The sequence below is a fragment of the Pinus tabuliformis genome, chromosome 1_1, assembly GCF_031772625.1.
Source record: "Pinus tabuliformis cultivar Carrire ecotype Pingquan chromosome 1_1, CPIR1, whole genome shotgun sequence".
NCBI lineage: Eukaryota > Viridiplantae > Streptophyta > Pinopsida > Pinales > Pinaceae > Pinus > Pinus tabuliformis.
Window position 1 is genome coordinate 62960683 of NC_142297.1, and position 16041 is coordinate 62976723.

Below are 16041 nucleotides of genomic sequence, written 5' to 3' on the forward strand. Positions count from 1 at the left end.
ATTGCCCACTTCTTTTGTTTTCAGGTGGTATCCTTCTGATATTGTAAACATGCATTTAACTAATTTGCCCCATCTTATTATGTCTGGTCCTTCTTTGATAGCTATTTTCCTGGTTTCCAGTTCTTTGTGATATGTATTCCATTGATCTGTTTCTCGGGCTTCAGGCCAATCACTTTTCCTCTTCCATTGTCTCGAGTAGTTGTTTTGGTCCCCTACCCAGTAGTTCCTTACTGCGTCTTCCACTATTTGGGTTATATATTGTTGTACTTTGTGTAGCTAAGGAACTTGACTCAGAATACCTCTCTATTGCCACCCTTCCTGCCAGAAGTTTGCTTTATTTCCTTCCCTAATTTCCCAGAAATTGTTGTCTCTTATCAGAACTCTGTTCATATTAGCTAGGTTCCAAATAGCTGAGCCTTTTTTTCTGTCAGTGTTCGGAGTTTACCTTCCGGGGTCCATGCTATTTCATATTTTTGATCCCACAGTTGTTTCCAGAGATCATTCCCTCCTTGAATCCATCTCCACCATAATTTCACCCCCATGACTTGGTTCAAAAAGTTTGGGTCTCTAAGTCCCAGACATCCTTCTTGAACCGATTTGCTTAACCATGTCCATGAAAGCAACGCTAATTTTTTTGTTTTGTTTGCCCAATGCCATAGAAATTTTTTAAAATTTTGCACCATTTTCTGACATATGGTCTTCGAGATTGCTTGACTTTCCATTTGGTAGATTGGCATAGCTTGGAGGACTGATTTTAGGAGTATGAGGCAGCTCGGTGTGTTGAGCGTTCTAAATGTCCAATTTTCCATCCTTTTTTGAATTTTCCTTATCACTCCTTGCCAATTCGCTACTCTGTTCTGCTGATCACTCAGCTGAATTCCTAAGTATTTTGTAGGGAATTTCCCAATTTGGAACCCCAAAGTTCTTGCCAGAAAGGCTTGACTCACTCTTGGTGTGTTGAAGAAGAAGATTTCAGTTTTCTCTTTATTCACCTCCATTCCTGAAGCTTTCTTGAATTATGTTAGGATCTCCCCCGAGTTGTTTAGCTTCCTTAATGGTTTCTTGGTTGTACATCATCACATCATCCACAAATTGTTGGTGTGTGATAGTTAAGTCCTCTCCCCATAGGATGAGCCCTTTGAATAATCCTCTTCTTACTTTGTCGTTGATTAAGTGACCTAGGCCATCCGCTGCTAGGATGAACAGGAACTGAGATAGAGGGTCTCCCTATCTTAGGCCATGAGTGGGCTTGAAAGTTTCCGTTGGGGTTCCATTTAGAAGGATTGACACACTAGGAGTGGATATCATGGACAAAATCCATGCAATCCATCTTTCATCAAATCCATAGGCTTGCATAACTTCTTGTAGATATTTCCAACTAAGTTTATCATATGCCTCTGCTAAGTCAAGTTTTAACATCATTCCTTTATTTCCAGTTTTCTTGAGGGAGTGGATCACCTCTTGCGCGACTACAATCCCATCCACTATCTGACGACCTTTCACAAAGCATGTTTGTTCTTTTGCTATCAATTCTGGGAGCAGAGGTTGTAATCTTTTTACCATTATGGTAGCCATGATTTTATAGATTACGTTACATAGAGCTATAGGTCTGAATTTATGGGGTTATTCTGCTTGGTCTACTTTTGGAATTAAGGCCAAGAAGGTAGCATTCCATGTTGGGTGAATTCGTTTGTGCCTTCTTGATTCTTCTACTGCATTAACAAGATCTTTTTTCATGAACCTACATGTTGCTTGAAAAAACTCCACTGTGAAACCATCTGGCCCAGGGGCTTGTTTTTCGCCGTTGTCTTGATTACTTCCTCAACTTCCTTTTCCATAATCACTCGAAGCAGCACAAGGTTCTGGTCCCTACTTAGTTTTTTTGGAATGACTTGTTTTATCTTAGCTATCTCTTCATTTCGGTTGCTTTGCGACTCTGTCAATATGCCCTTGAAATGTTGGATTAGAAGGTTTTCCATTTCCTCTTTTTCGATAACTCTATTACCTTGTTTGTTTTTGAGGGACAAGATTCTACTTTGCTGCCTGTGTTGCAGCATTGCTCAATGGAAAAATTTTGTGTTCCTTTCCCCCTTTATTAACCACTGAACTCCTGACTTTTCACGCCACAGGATTTCATCATGTTTTCTCCTTTCCTCCAGTTTGAGTAGCACTTCCCCTTCTTATTTTGCTCTTTCCTCGGTTCTTCCTTCTTCTATGATTTTTTGTTGTATCCTTTGCATTTCTATTTGGAGTTGTTCCTTGTCTTGATGGATGTTACCAAATTCCTCTTTATTCCATGTCTTAATCTCACTTTTCAGCTCCTTGAGTCGCAATTAGAGTGTGTGCATCTTGTTCTTGCCTTGTATTACTCCTTCGCTTTTCTTCCACCGGGTTTCCATCTTTTCAACAAGCGTTGGATCTCTTAGCCAGAAGGCTTCAAACCTGAAAGGTTTGTGTTGATTTTGTTTGTTCATGGAAATTTCCAGTTTTATTGGCTAGTGATCCAATCCTTGGCACGGTAGGATCGTTGCTTCATAAAATATTTCTTTTCCTAGGAAGTGTTATGTGGCTAAGAATCTGTCCAGTTTGGATGCTATCTACCTATAACCTCCTCGTTTGTTGTTCTAGGTATATTTGCCATTAATAGTATTAATGTCAATCAATTGGAGGGTTGTCTGGGTTTCCTTGAATCTCTCCATATCTGCATCTTCCCGTTGCAATCCTCCTTTCTTTTCTTCTATGGTTGTTATCATATTGAAATCTCCTGCTATCACCTAGAGTTTTTCTGTGTGTAGGTCGCCCATTCGACACAGCTATGTTAGAAAAGTCTCTCTCTCAAGCGGTATGTGGGGTCCATAAACCATTGATACCAAGAACCACTCTTTGTGTCCTACCATTCTGAACCTCCCTGATAGAATCCTTCGCATTCCTATCCAAAGGTCTGCCATTACTTCTACTGGGTTCCATAATATTGCTATTCCCCCTGCACTCCCTTTTGCATCTATTGTCATACTTTCATAATAAGGCTTAATTTTCTGTAGGATTTCCTCCATCTTTGCTCCCGTTATTTTTGTTTCTTGCAGCAACATTATCTGAGGTTTTTCTTTTTTAATCCTCTCAGCCAGGTATCTTTGCTTACCCTTGCTGTTAAGCCCTCTTATATTCCAGGATGTAATAATCATTGAGACTGTTGGGTTGTTTGGTGGAAGACCGTTGAAAGCGGTACAACTCTTCCTGTGTTGACTAGCATTTCACCCATTATTTGAATGGATTCCTGTAGGTTGTTCCTTCCTCTTTTTTCCCCCCTTTCCCTTTTTGTGGATACTCCTGATTATTATCCTGTATTCCTAGCCGTTCATTTATCCCTGTTTTCCCACTTTCTTGCTTTTCTTTGTATTTTTGGAATATATCTTTGTATAGTTTTTTATCTTCCTCTGGTATAAACCTTTCATCCAAATTCCTCCACTTATCTAGTAGATTTTTTAGGATTTCCTCTTCTGATGTTGCGTCCTCCCCTTTATTTATATCTACTTCCATCACTTCATACTCCTGGTGTGATTCCTTTTCTTGGGTCCCCTGTTCTTCTAGTTCCTTTTGGTTTTTCTGCTTATTTTCCTTTGTTTCCGTTTTTTCCCCTCCTCCTTCCTGATCTGTCCCTTCCTGGTAATCCATCTTTCTAGTCTCCTCCTCCCCTTCTTCTATTTGTAATGCTTCATACCTATTCGTCTTTTGACTTCTATTTGACTGATCTTTCCTACCTTTCTGTTGGGTTTCTTTGGTAGGTCGCTTCTTGTGTTTTACTTCTTGAAACCCCTCCTTCTCTTCATCTGTTTTCCTCTGTTGTTTAGTCTTTCTTTCTTCTTCCTCTGCATTTAGAGGGCATTCCTTGAAGAGGTGCCCATATTCATGGCATTTTCTGCATCTAAATGGTATGTGTTCATAGTCCAGAGCCTGCTGCCAGATCTCCTCATGATACTCGAGTTCGACAGTACCTGGTATAGGGTTTGTTATGTTCATGTATACACATATTCTTACATACGAGGTGTATCTCCCTCTTTTTGTTGATTATGCTATCTTTACAAAACTTCCTATGGTGTTTCCTATTCCTTCAAGAATCTCTGGGTCCCAAAAATCCATAGGCAGTCCAAACAGTCTGACCCATACCGGTGCTGCTAGGAATCTTTACTGGTCTGGGTTATAGCATTCCTCCCAATGCCTCATAAATAACCATGCATTATTATGGAAATATGGACCGCTTTCAAACACTTTCTCTTTATCTTGCCAGTTTGAGAAGATTACCGTGAAAAAGCCACGTGCTCCCAGCTTCAGTTCGATGTGGCCTCGTGGCTGCCATTTCTACTGAATCCATCTTGTCAGTTCTTTTTCTGAGGGCCAGACTCCGATGAACTTGCAAATCAGTGCATGATCTTTCATGTAGCTTCTATACCTCTCCAATTTGTTCATTGGAATGACAAACCTCGGTTTCTCCGTTGCACAGGGCAAACATCTTCCTTTGCTTCTTGCTTGCCATCCTGCACCCAGAACAAGTCCTAGTGGCCTTTGAGCAGCTTTCTCTTTGTTGTTACTAGTTCCTTCTCCCGTTGTCGCATCCCTATAGGAGGGGATCTCACCCCTCCCAATCTCCTCTGCCATTTCTATAACATCTATCCACTTCTGATTGTCTGTTCGCTGGTTTTTTTGAGGTGTTCAGCGCTGCCTACCTCATGGCCGCATGGTCATTAGGGTTGCAGAGCTCCAAGAATCCCTCATCGTTGTAAACCATTTTAAAAAAATGCTCCAGTTCTGTTACTTTAAAAGAATTTTTAAAGTTGATATAAAATCATGATATGACATATGGATATAGAAATATTTTATTTATAAAGAAGAGTGAGAGTGAAATATTTTTACCATATACCCTTTGTATTGGGTTGTAACATTGACAACCAATAAAACAAGTGCAATGAAAGTAAAACCATATTTTATAATACTTTTAAGTAAAACAAATTAAATATATATATTTATTTTTTATACTTTTAAGTAAAAAGAATTAAATATATATATTTATTTTTTATTTTAATTATAATCCATATTATTTTTTTTTTTTTAATTTAAAATATACCTGTGTCAACTCACACTAATACAATAACACATCCCTTCTATTAATCTAGAGAATGAAACTTTCAACTCAATTAACAAAAAAAATACATCCTTCTATTAAGCTAGAGAATGAAATTTTCAACTCAATGAACAAAAAAAATACATAAATATTTTGACCTGCCGAGTTCACTTTTGAAAAAAAAAATTCCAAAAACCAGAACCTTTGACCTTTGACTCAATGGGTATTGCTAAACATAGTAACGTCATATCGAATATCAAGTCTTGTATAGACTTCATCAAAATCATTTGTTTTGTAAACTCAATTTTCAATTTAAACTTGAGTCATATTAACGTATCTCCACCTTAACTTCATCCTTTAAAGGGTTAAAAACAACATGCCCCCTTATACAATTAACATTTTCACATTTTCTTTTGTAGTATTTTTGTGGTATCGTGGGAGAGCATTCTTGTTTAAGAGAAATATTCTAGATAAATTTTGATTTTTAATATAAATATATATATATATATATATATATATATATATATATATATATATATATTGTAGGCTAAGGTGTTGCTCTCTTCTTTTCTATTACTTCAAATCAAAATACACATCAAAATAAGGTTGCCTTTCACTCACCCTCTTGGGGAAACCGAGTATTTAAGCCACCTGAAGTTCTTAATAGCCGCCCAAAAATAAAAGATCCATAGTCTGGTTGTCCAAGCTAAATACACTAAGCAGTCTTTCAGGTTTCTAATCCTACTTACTTGCATATAACAGTTTTCTACATCTAATACTTGGAACACACTGGAATTATCTATACTATGCATTTTCATCAAAATTAAAAAACATATCTAAAATTACTCAGCTTCTGCCTCTGGACGTTGGGTAGTCTCCTTGTTTGCATTCTGATTTCCTTCCTTTATCAGTTGCTGGATCTCATCCAGCTTCTTTTCCTGCATCTCCAAGGTAATCTGGATAATTCGGAGCTCCCTCCTCAGGTTGGGAACTCCCTGCGCAAGTTCAGCCATCTCTGTTGCAGCTTGCTCCAGAGCTTTGGCCAGCAATCTTTTCATCACCCAGTATATATGAAGGGACTGTTTAAATAATGACATTCTGCCCCTAGTGTTACCAGGGTCGTGGAGAAGGAACTCCCAGTCCTCCATCTCGGAGTCCGACTGAGCTTGAATGGCGTCTTCCTCCATATTCTGGATAATTCTTCTAATTCTGGGGCTCGTGTTCTGGTTATATGCCTTCTCTGCTTGCTGGATTTTCCTGTCCAGCGACCGGCTTGTCTTTTTGCCCGGTCTCCCCCTCTGCCCTCGTCGTCCTCCCCTTGCTCCTCGGTATCTGCTCGCTCCTCTGCCTCTCGTGCTGCTCGGTTCCATCCCGCTTCCAGCATGTCTGCTTCCCCTCCGTCTGCCACTCTGCCTTACCCTTCCTCCCCGTTGTCCCAGCTGCTCGTCGCTGGTTTGCTGGTTCTCCCATCCTTCTACAGTTCGGCTTCGCTCCTTATCCCGCCTGCATTTATCTTGCCAGTCCTCTTCCTCCTCAGAATCATCGTAAACTTCATATATCTCCTCAACTGTCTCTTCCTTCGCAACCGCCTTGCCTTTTCTATCCCTTTCTCTGCATACCTCGGCTTCCATTTCTTCTGCAATCCTTGCTCTCTTTCTAGTTTCCATGGCAGCCTCAGTAGGTTTTCGGTGCAACCTCTCTCTGTAACAGCTCACCACCTCCTTTCCTCTCCTCGCTCTCTGGGTTCCTAGGCAATTTTCTTGCTGTTGAATCCTTTGTTGCCGCTCATTTATAATCCTTCTTTCCCTACTCCTCTTACCTATCAACTTGGCCTTTCGCTGCCACCTGTTGCTTCGCCCTCTGCCTTTCCTATCAATTGTCCGACTTACTTCATTTCCATTTATGGATTCTGACATACCTCTTTTTCCTCCTCTCCGATCACTTGCGTTAATTGTCTTGCTGCAAGGTGGTTTCTTCATTCCTGTCACCGCACACTCCTGCTGTACTACAGCATGCCTGTCCATGATATCCTTTCTTCGCCTTATCTGACATTCATTAAATGTCTGGGCTTGCCGATCCATCTCACCTGCCCGTCGCACGAATGCTATGATTCTCGTTTGTTGCTTGTTCATTGTTTTCATTCGTTGCTTGTTCATGGTCATAATTAATGATACTGGCCAATTCCTCCCACTCTCTGTTGGGCCGCAACGTTCTCCACTGATTGTCAATCTTGCCGCTTCGATCCTTGCAACCCCAATTCGCAAGGAAATCTGCCGCTCGGTTTCCACTCCTTTTCACATGATTGAAGATTTTATATTCAATTTTTTTCAGAAGGTCCGCTATTTCTTGAACGATCCCTGCCGTGCGCCAACTATTGGTGACCTGCTCCCAATTCTTCCCGTTATTCAGTTTCTTTAGGATTTCAATTGCCATCTGGGAATCTCCTTCTATTTCCAGTTTTCTATAGCCGTTTCGAATCGCAATTCTCAAACCCTGGTGAATCGCCCATAATTCGGCTTCATTATTTGTCATCTCGCCACCCCACTCTGCATAGATCCATCTGGTGTTTCTCTGGCTATCTCGGAAGATTCCTCCGAATCCAGCATTACCTGGGTTCCCCTTTGAAGCCCCATCAAAGTTCAATTTCATAAAGTTGTCTTTGGGGTATGCAAACTTGTCATAGCTTTGAGGTCTCGTACTAAATCTATCAATTTTTTTGTTATGCACCATTTCATAATTCAAATTTAGGTTCTTTAGAATTTGCTCCTCTCCCTGATCTGCTTTCCAGTCTTCCGCATCCCACTTCTCTACCAGAATTGATTCTCTAGTTAAGTTCACTACTCTGTTCCATATTGTTACCGTGTTTTTAGATTTGTCTTGGAAAACTCTGCGGTTCCTTTCTTTCCATACCATCCAAATCACAAAACCGGCAATGAGATCCCAGGCCTTTCGAATTACTTTACATTGAAAATTTTCTTTCTGCCATTGGAAAATCACTTCATTTGTTTCTCTCGGAGACCTCTCAGGTTTCTGGAATAATTTCCCGATTTCCATCCACAGGTTCCTGGCATAAACACACTTGATTAGTAGGTGCTCTTGAGTTTCCGCTTCTTTATTACACAAGTAGCATTTTGAAGGCCCACTGAAACCTTTCTTTTGAAGTTTATCCCATGTCAGGATCTTATCCTTAGCTACTAACCATGCAAAAAGGGTAATTTTCGGCCACCAATTTTTGCCCCAGATGACCTTCCAGTCTTGGTTTTCTTCAGTGGTTCCCTGATGGTCTGCCAGATAGTATGCCTCCTTGACCGTAAAGGATCCTTTCATAGACTTCCCCCATCTGAGGATATCCCTACCCGTTCGCGCTTTTACTTTCCTGGACTCTACCTCTTCCATGAACGCTTCCTGTTGTTCTTGATTTATCTCAATGCCCCATTCCTCTGGTGTTGTCCATTTCCGCCATATTCCATCCAGTTCGTTTTCTTTCCAATAATCTTTGACATATATACGATTGTCTCCTATCCTATCCTGTATATTCTGGATTTTTTGTATTCTGCACATTTTCTCCCTTTGTTGCCAATTCTCATCCCAGAATTTGGCCTCCCCTCCTTCTCTAATTTCCCAGAAAACGTTCTTATCTACTATATCTCGATTTTGACGGGCTAGATCCCAGATTGCCGATCCCTTTGGGGTTTCCTGCATTCGGTAAATACTCTCCGTAGTACCTGCCATTTGTACTTGTGTCTCCATAGTTGTTTCCATAGGTCGTTGCCCCCTCTCAGCCATCGCCACCAAAGTTTTGCACCGAGCACCTTGTTGAGTTTGTCAGGATCGCGTAGACCCAGTCCTCCCTCCTCCTTTCGTTTTTTCAGATGTTTCCATGATACTAAGGCCCACTTCTTCTGTAGGGACGAACCTCCCCATATGAACTTCCTCAGGATTTCTCTGATCTTAGTGCAAACCCCTTGAGGCACTGCCATAATCGATAATGGATATATGGGGATTGCCTGTAGCACCGATTTTATAAGAACAATCCTTCCAGCGATGTTTAAGGTTCTGAAAGCCCAATTAGCCACTCTGTTTTTTAATTTCTCTAGGACTCCTTGCCAGTTTTTCTGAGAGTTGAAGTCCAAAACGTTTCCCAAGTATTTGATTGGGAGGTTCCCTTGCTTAAAATCCAGCATCCTGGTCAAGTGGCTTTTAACTGGCTCTATGGTATTTAATATGAAGGTGCAGGATTTTTCCTTGTTGATTTCCATCCCAGATGCTTCCGCAAATAAGTCCAAGACCTTCTTCAGATTTCTCACTTCTTTTACGGTTGGTTCCCCAAATAACATGATATCATCAACGAATTGTTGATGGGTTATTGGCAGTTCATTACCCCATAGTCTTAACCCTTTGATTTTATTTGCTGCTCTTTCTTTTTTAAGGTATCTGCCCAGGCCTTCTGCTGCAAGAATAAAGAGGAAAGGAGATAGGGGATCGCCTTGTCTTATTCCTCTAGAAGCCTTGAAGATTTTCGAGGGGGTTCCATTGATTAAAATTGAGAAGTTTGGAGTTGATATAAGACTGTGAACCCACTTTATCCACCTATTCCCAAAACCAAAACTTCCCAAAATTTCTTCCAAGTATTGCCAATTGATCCTATCATAAGCTTTCGACAAGTCTAATTTAACCATCATTCCTTTTTGCTTCTTTGCCTTCAGAGAATGGATTACTTCTTGAGTGACCACTAGACCATCTAGAATTTGTCGACCTTCTACGAACCCGGTTTGTTCAGGGGATATCAGACTATCTAGCAGGGGTTTCAGTCTTTTGGCCATCAGAGATGCAATTATTTTATAGATAACATTACATAGGGCAATGGGTCTAAATCCCTTGGCATCCTCTGAATTATCGCTTTTAGGAATCAAAGTGAAAAAAGTGGAGTTAAGAGCTGGCCATACCTTTTGGTTTATACGAGATTCTTCTATCAGATCCAGAATTTCCTTTCCCATGAAGTGCCAGCCCGCTTGATAGAAATCGACCGTAAAGCCATCCGGTCCTGGCGTTGTTCCCTTCTTCATGCTCATCACTACTTCCTCCACCTCTTCCATACTAGCTGCTCTCATTAGGGCTCTATTCTGGTCTTCTGTAACAATTCTTGGAATTGCCGTGCAAACTTCCTTTATAGCTTCAGACCTGTCTATTTGAGGTTCTGTCAATATTCCTTTGTGATATTCCATCAGCACTTTTTCAATCCCTTCCTGATCAACAATCCTCTCTCCACTCTCGTTTTTGATAGAAAATATTCTGTTCCTTTGCCTGTGTTGTACCATTGCTTGATGAAAAAATCTAGTGTTCCTTTCCCCCTCCCTGAGCCATTTTATTCTAGATTTCTGTCTCCATAAGACTTCTTCCTGCTTTCTCCTCTCCTCAAGTTTTCCTAAAATTATCCCTTCTTTTCTGCTGCTTTCCTCTGTTCTCCCTTCATTTATTATCCTTTGTTGCAAAGCTTCCATTTCTTCTTCTAACTTCTGCTTTTCCTCCATGATATTTCCAAATTCTTCCTTGTTCCATTTCTTTATCCTTCCTTTTAGTTCCTTAAGTTTAAGTTGGAAGGTATGCATTTTTCCTTTACCCTGTACTGTGCTTTGCGACCACCATTCTTCCATTTTTTCTAAGAATTCCGGGTGTCTAAGCCAAAAGGCTTCAAATCTGAAGGGCTTCTTGCCAAGATTAGCCTTAATGTCCACTTCCAATCTTATCGGCCAATGATCAGAGCCGAGAGATGGCATGATCTTTGCTTCTACGAATACATCTCTGTTCATAATTGTTTCTGATACTAAGAACCGATCTAATCTGGATGCTATCTGATTTTTCCCCCCTCTCCTATTGTTCCATGTGTAGACTCCATTGATAGTTGGTAAATCAACCAGCCTCAGACCATCTATCATATCATTGAACATTTCCATATATTGGTCTATTTTCCTTATACCTCCCTTTTTCTCTTTTAGGGACCGGATTACATTGAAGTCCCCTCCTGCAATCCATGTTGTCTCCGGGTGAAGTCTTCGAGTTGCTTGCAAATTTTTAATGAAGTTTTCTCTGTCTCCCGGAGTATGAGGTCCATACACCCCTGAGATGATAACCCTTTCCTTCGTCCCCGCTATTCTTCCCATGCCTGTAAGGATTCCAGTCATACTGGTCCAACTCTCGAAAATTATCTCATTTGGGTTCCACAATATTGCAATGCCTCCCGCTGAACCGATTGCATCCTGTCCCATGACTTCGTATTGGAGTTTACTATTTTTGATTATTCCTTCCATCTGCTGCATGGTGATCTTTGTCTCTTGTAGAATCATGATGCTTGGTCTGTCTTTTTTTAGTTTCTCTTTCATATATCTTTGTTTACCCTTACTATTCAAACCCCTAATATTCCAGCTGATAATAATCATTTTAAACTTTTAGAGGAGTGGAAAAATACCTCGGAAAGAGGTATCACTTTACCTGAGTTTATCAATATTTCGCCAACTGTTTGTATCGTTTCATTCATTGTTTTCCTCCCTCTTTTCCTGCTGCTCTTGCCAGTCCCACCTATTCCAATCTGATCTTTTTCCTGTTCTCCTGATATGGTATCCTGTTTTTCCATATTCTCCCCATTCCTTTCTTTATATTTTTGAAAAGTCTCCTTATATAGTTGTTTTTGGTTGTCTGGTATGAATCTTTCGTCTAAGTTTTTCCATTCCTGAATTAGTTGTCTCATAATTCTTTCTTCCTCTGCCTCGTTTTCTTTCTGACTTTCCGTTTCCATTCGGGATTGGTCTGTTATTATTTTTATCTTTTCAGTTGTTTGCCTTTCATACATTTCTCTTGTTCCTGTATCTTTTTCTCTGGTTTCCTTGATTATTTCCATGGGTTCATTTTCTGGATCTTCTTCCTCTACCACTTTGTCCTCGCCCTCTTCACTGTTTTCCTGGAGGATTTTGAACTTGTTTTTACTTTCAATGCTCAGTGATTCCGTTTGTGTCTGCACCCTTATTCCTTCTTTACCTGCTTTCTTCTTTCTGGTAACCTGTTGGAAGCCCTTGTCATTCTCCTCGGTTCTCTCTGCTTCCCTTTGTTGTTCTTCTCTTTTCCTTGTGTATTCTTCTTCCTTATTTAAAGGGCATTGTCTGTATAGATGACCATACTCATGGCATCTTCTGCATCTGAAGGGGATATGCTCATAATCTAATGGCTGTTGCCAGACTTCATCGTGGTATTCCAGTTCTATGAATTCCGGCAGAGGTTCAGCTATATTCATGTATACACACAATCTTGCGTAAGATGTATACTTACCTTTCTTCGTTGCTTCCGCTACCTTGACAAAGGCACCGATCGTATTACCTATCCCTTCCATAATCTCAGGGTCCCAAAATTCCACTGGTAATCCAAACAATCTGACCCAGATCGGGGCTTCCAGCATCTTTTCATTGTCAGGATTGTATCTTTCTTCCCAGTATTTCATGAACAGTCCTGCGTTGTTCATGAAATATGGCCCTTCCTCAAAAACCCTTTCTTTATCCCCCAGATTCGCAAATATTGCTGTAAAAAACCCTTTTGCTCCTAGTTTTAACTCTACATGCCCTTTTGGTCTCCATCTTTGGTAAATCCACCTGTATAGTTCTTTTTCAGTGGGCCAATATCCTACGAACTTGCAGATCAGTGCATCATCTTTCATATAACTGTTGTACTCCTCCAGCTTGTTGTTGGGTATGACGTACCTGGGTTTCTTCTGCGCCCTAGGTAAACACTTTCCTCCTGTCTTCATTTGCCACAGCTTGCCCATCACGGGTGCTTCTTTATTATTCTCCCTGGCCTCATTCTGGATACCGCTGCCGCTTGCCTCTCCTGCAACTATGTTCTTATAGGAGGGGATCTCTCCCCTCCCTTGCCGGTTTTCCATTTTTGCGCTCAGCACCAGCTGCTTGAGAAATTTCCGTTCCTGCGCGTGGTTTTCTTGTTCTTCCCTCCGCTCCGCCCCAACTTCCCCTGCTCTTTTCCCCTTCGCTCGCTCCTTCCACTGTTCCCTGCTATTCCGCCTGCAAACCCTAGCCCGCCGCTCGCCTAGTTTCCATTCGCCTCCGCTTCGATCAAAGTGATAATCTGAACCTAAATTTTTATATATTTTAAAATATATTTAAAGTGCATATTTTTATTTTTATTTGAATTTTTTAAAAATATTAAATATATTAAAAATTAAAAATAGTTATAGTAGATGTTTATAATCTTCATTTGGTTTTACAACAAATTGATATTTTAAGAGTTATTTTAAAGATTTATTTTGAAATGAAAGTTATAATTTTATAAGTCCTTAGGGGTTTGGTCTCGTGGCCAGCAAACAGTCTGCTAAGTCGTTCGTGCCGCTGTGCAGGTCACGGGTTCAAGTCTCGTCTTATCTTGAGGGGGTCGTTCTTACGGGCTAAGCGGTTCCTCCTAGCGATTATAGTGGCAGCCATCGGGATTCCACCCCGTGTGTAATGCCCTGCAGCTCCGCGGTGGCACGGGCGCGCCCACCAACTCGACGAGTTGAACGAAACAAAGGAAAGGCAACCACACAGGCGAGACATGTTATGTGGGCGAAGTTTGATTGCATGTTTATATGCGGGCAGGCTGAACGAGTCACCCGCGGCCGACCATGCGAAGTTGTGAAACGGGCGAGTGATGGTGGGGTGGTCCCGTGTGATGGGCGGGCCGACCAACATATGGAACAAGTTTTGCAAACCGAAGGCGAGTCGGCCGAGCTAGGTGAACGAGTCGGCCGGGTGGCACGACTCGCCCACCCGCCATACAAATACATGGTGCAGTTGGGGAGGTTTGGTATTCGATCACATTTGATCAATCATCCAACGCTCATCGAGTAGCTCGTGGAGGTGCGAAGTAAGATGCAGTGAAGGCGCAGATAACCACAGGTTATGCGCCCACTCATCAAGCAAGCGGACATGGGATATCACACGAGTTTTGGTGAACGGGTATACAGGTGGAGGGCTGCACGAAGGTGCCCGTGCATCGATTGGAGGTGCTGGAGGGCTGCACGAAGGCGTCTTCCCGCCGATTGGTGAACTCGGGTGGAGGGTGCATGAAAGTGCCTGCCCGATGGTGAACTCGGGTGGAGGGCTGCACGAAGGCGCCCGCCCGACGGTGTGACAAACTCGGGTGAAGGAGTTCAGGTGGAGGGCCGCACGAAGGCACGCCCACCCGACTCATGCAAGGAGTTTGGGTGAAGTGTGGATTGTGTGGGGAGCGACCACCGTGCAAGGTGTGCACGAGGTGGGCGCCCATTGGCAAACGACACAGGTAAAACGCCGGTGGAGCATTTGCTCCCGGTCACTTGTATTTTCACAAAATCATAATAAAACATTATTATTGCATATGATGGTGTCCTCTCTGCTGTGTTGATGTTTATGGTTATATGTTTATAATGTTAATGGATTCCGCACATTAATATTGTTAATGAAAGATGATGAATGTTAGGCGTAGTTCGCAAAGTAACTTAACAATGGAACATGTTAGCTACTTAGGCAGTGCCGCACCCTTGCCAATTAACGAAAAAAGAATTGGGGGCGTGACACCGTGTAACGCAAGTACAATACCACGATGTATATGAAAAATCAAAATCTGTTTGAGGTAGTTTCTTTAAAATAATTACTAGATAGTTGCCTTTATTAAAGATATTATTGTACAAAGAAATTATGAAAAATGCATGAGAAAGACTAGATAGTTGCCTTTATTAAAGATATTATTGTACAAAGAAGTTATGAAAAATGCATGAGAAAGAAAATCATGTTATAGGAAATACGTAGTTGTTGGAAAATCCAAATTTATACTTCTAACCAATTAATTTTAGTAAAAAACTTGTCAAAGTCGTTAGAATAACAAAATCTTCGATGGTATAGATTGATAGAGTGCAATGGGAGAATAGTTTGGAGATTCTAAGACATGGGTTTTGTAGAGTATATTATGAAATTCAACTATATATGCTTTGACTCCATTTCATTGCACATTTCACTATGGAGCTTATTTCATTGCACATTTCACTATGGAGTTGGTTTGTAATGTTAAGAATTCACTCTTCTTTTCTTTTTTTAATATTTTGATTCAAACTTTTTTAATGAAAAAAAGTCTTTGTTTCATACATATAATTAATATTCCAATGAAAATAAAAATAACGGGTTCCTATATAACAAACCAAATAAAAGTAACGGGTTCCCCTATAACAAACCAAATAAAAGTAACGGATTCCCATATAACAAACCAACTTCCATTCCTTAAGAGAAATGGGTATTTGGTCCAGCCAAATTCCATTCCATCCGATTTAAATATCTTGAAACTAAGAGAAATGGGTATTTGATCCTTTCATTAAAAATAGCGGGATCGTATATAACAAACTAACTTCCATTCCATCAGATTTAAATATCTTGAAACTAAGAGAAAGGGTATTTTCATTGGAACTATAGAGATGCCAGTAGCCACGATTATAGACTAAAATGACCCATGGTTCAGGTTAAAACTTCCTAACTTTCTACAATTTGATCAAACCTTTTTGGCCATGGTTAATAAATATAGTTATGTATTACTATTAGAATTATTTTTATTAATTTATAATTTTAAATTAATTTTATGCGAAATATAAAAATCTAAAATAATTTTCTTGTAAAATGTATTTTAAATGTTTTTAGAATTGATTTTTTTGGTAATAAGAAAGTAAACCCATATCTTTGGCTTAAAATTAAGTAAGAATTATTTTTAAGGAATAAAATTGTACATTTTGATAATTAACATTATATTTCAATAATCTACAATTCCAAATAATATTAAAAACAACCATTTTTAACATGATTAAATAGCTAAAAAGTAACTAATTAATTAAAAGATTTAATTACTTCAATTTAATAAATATATAT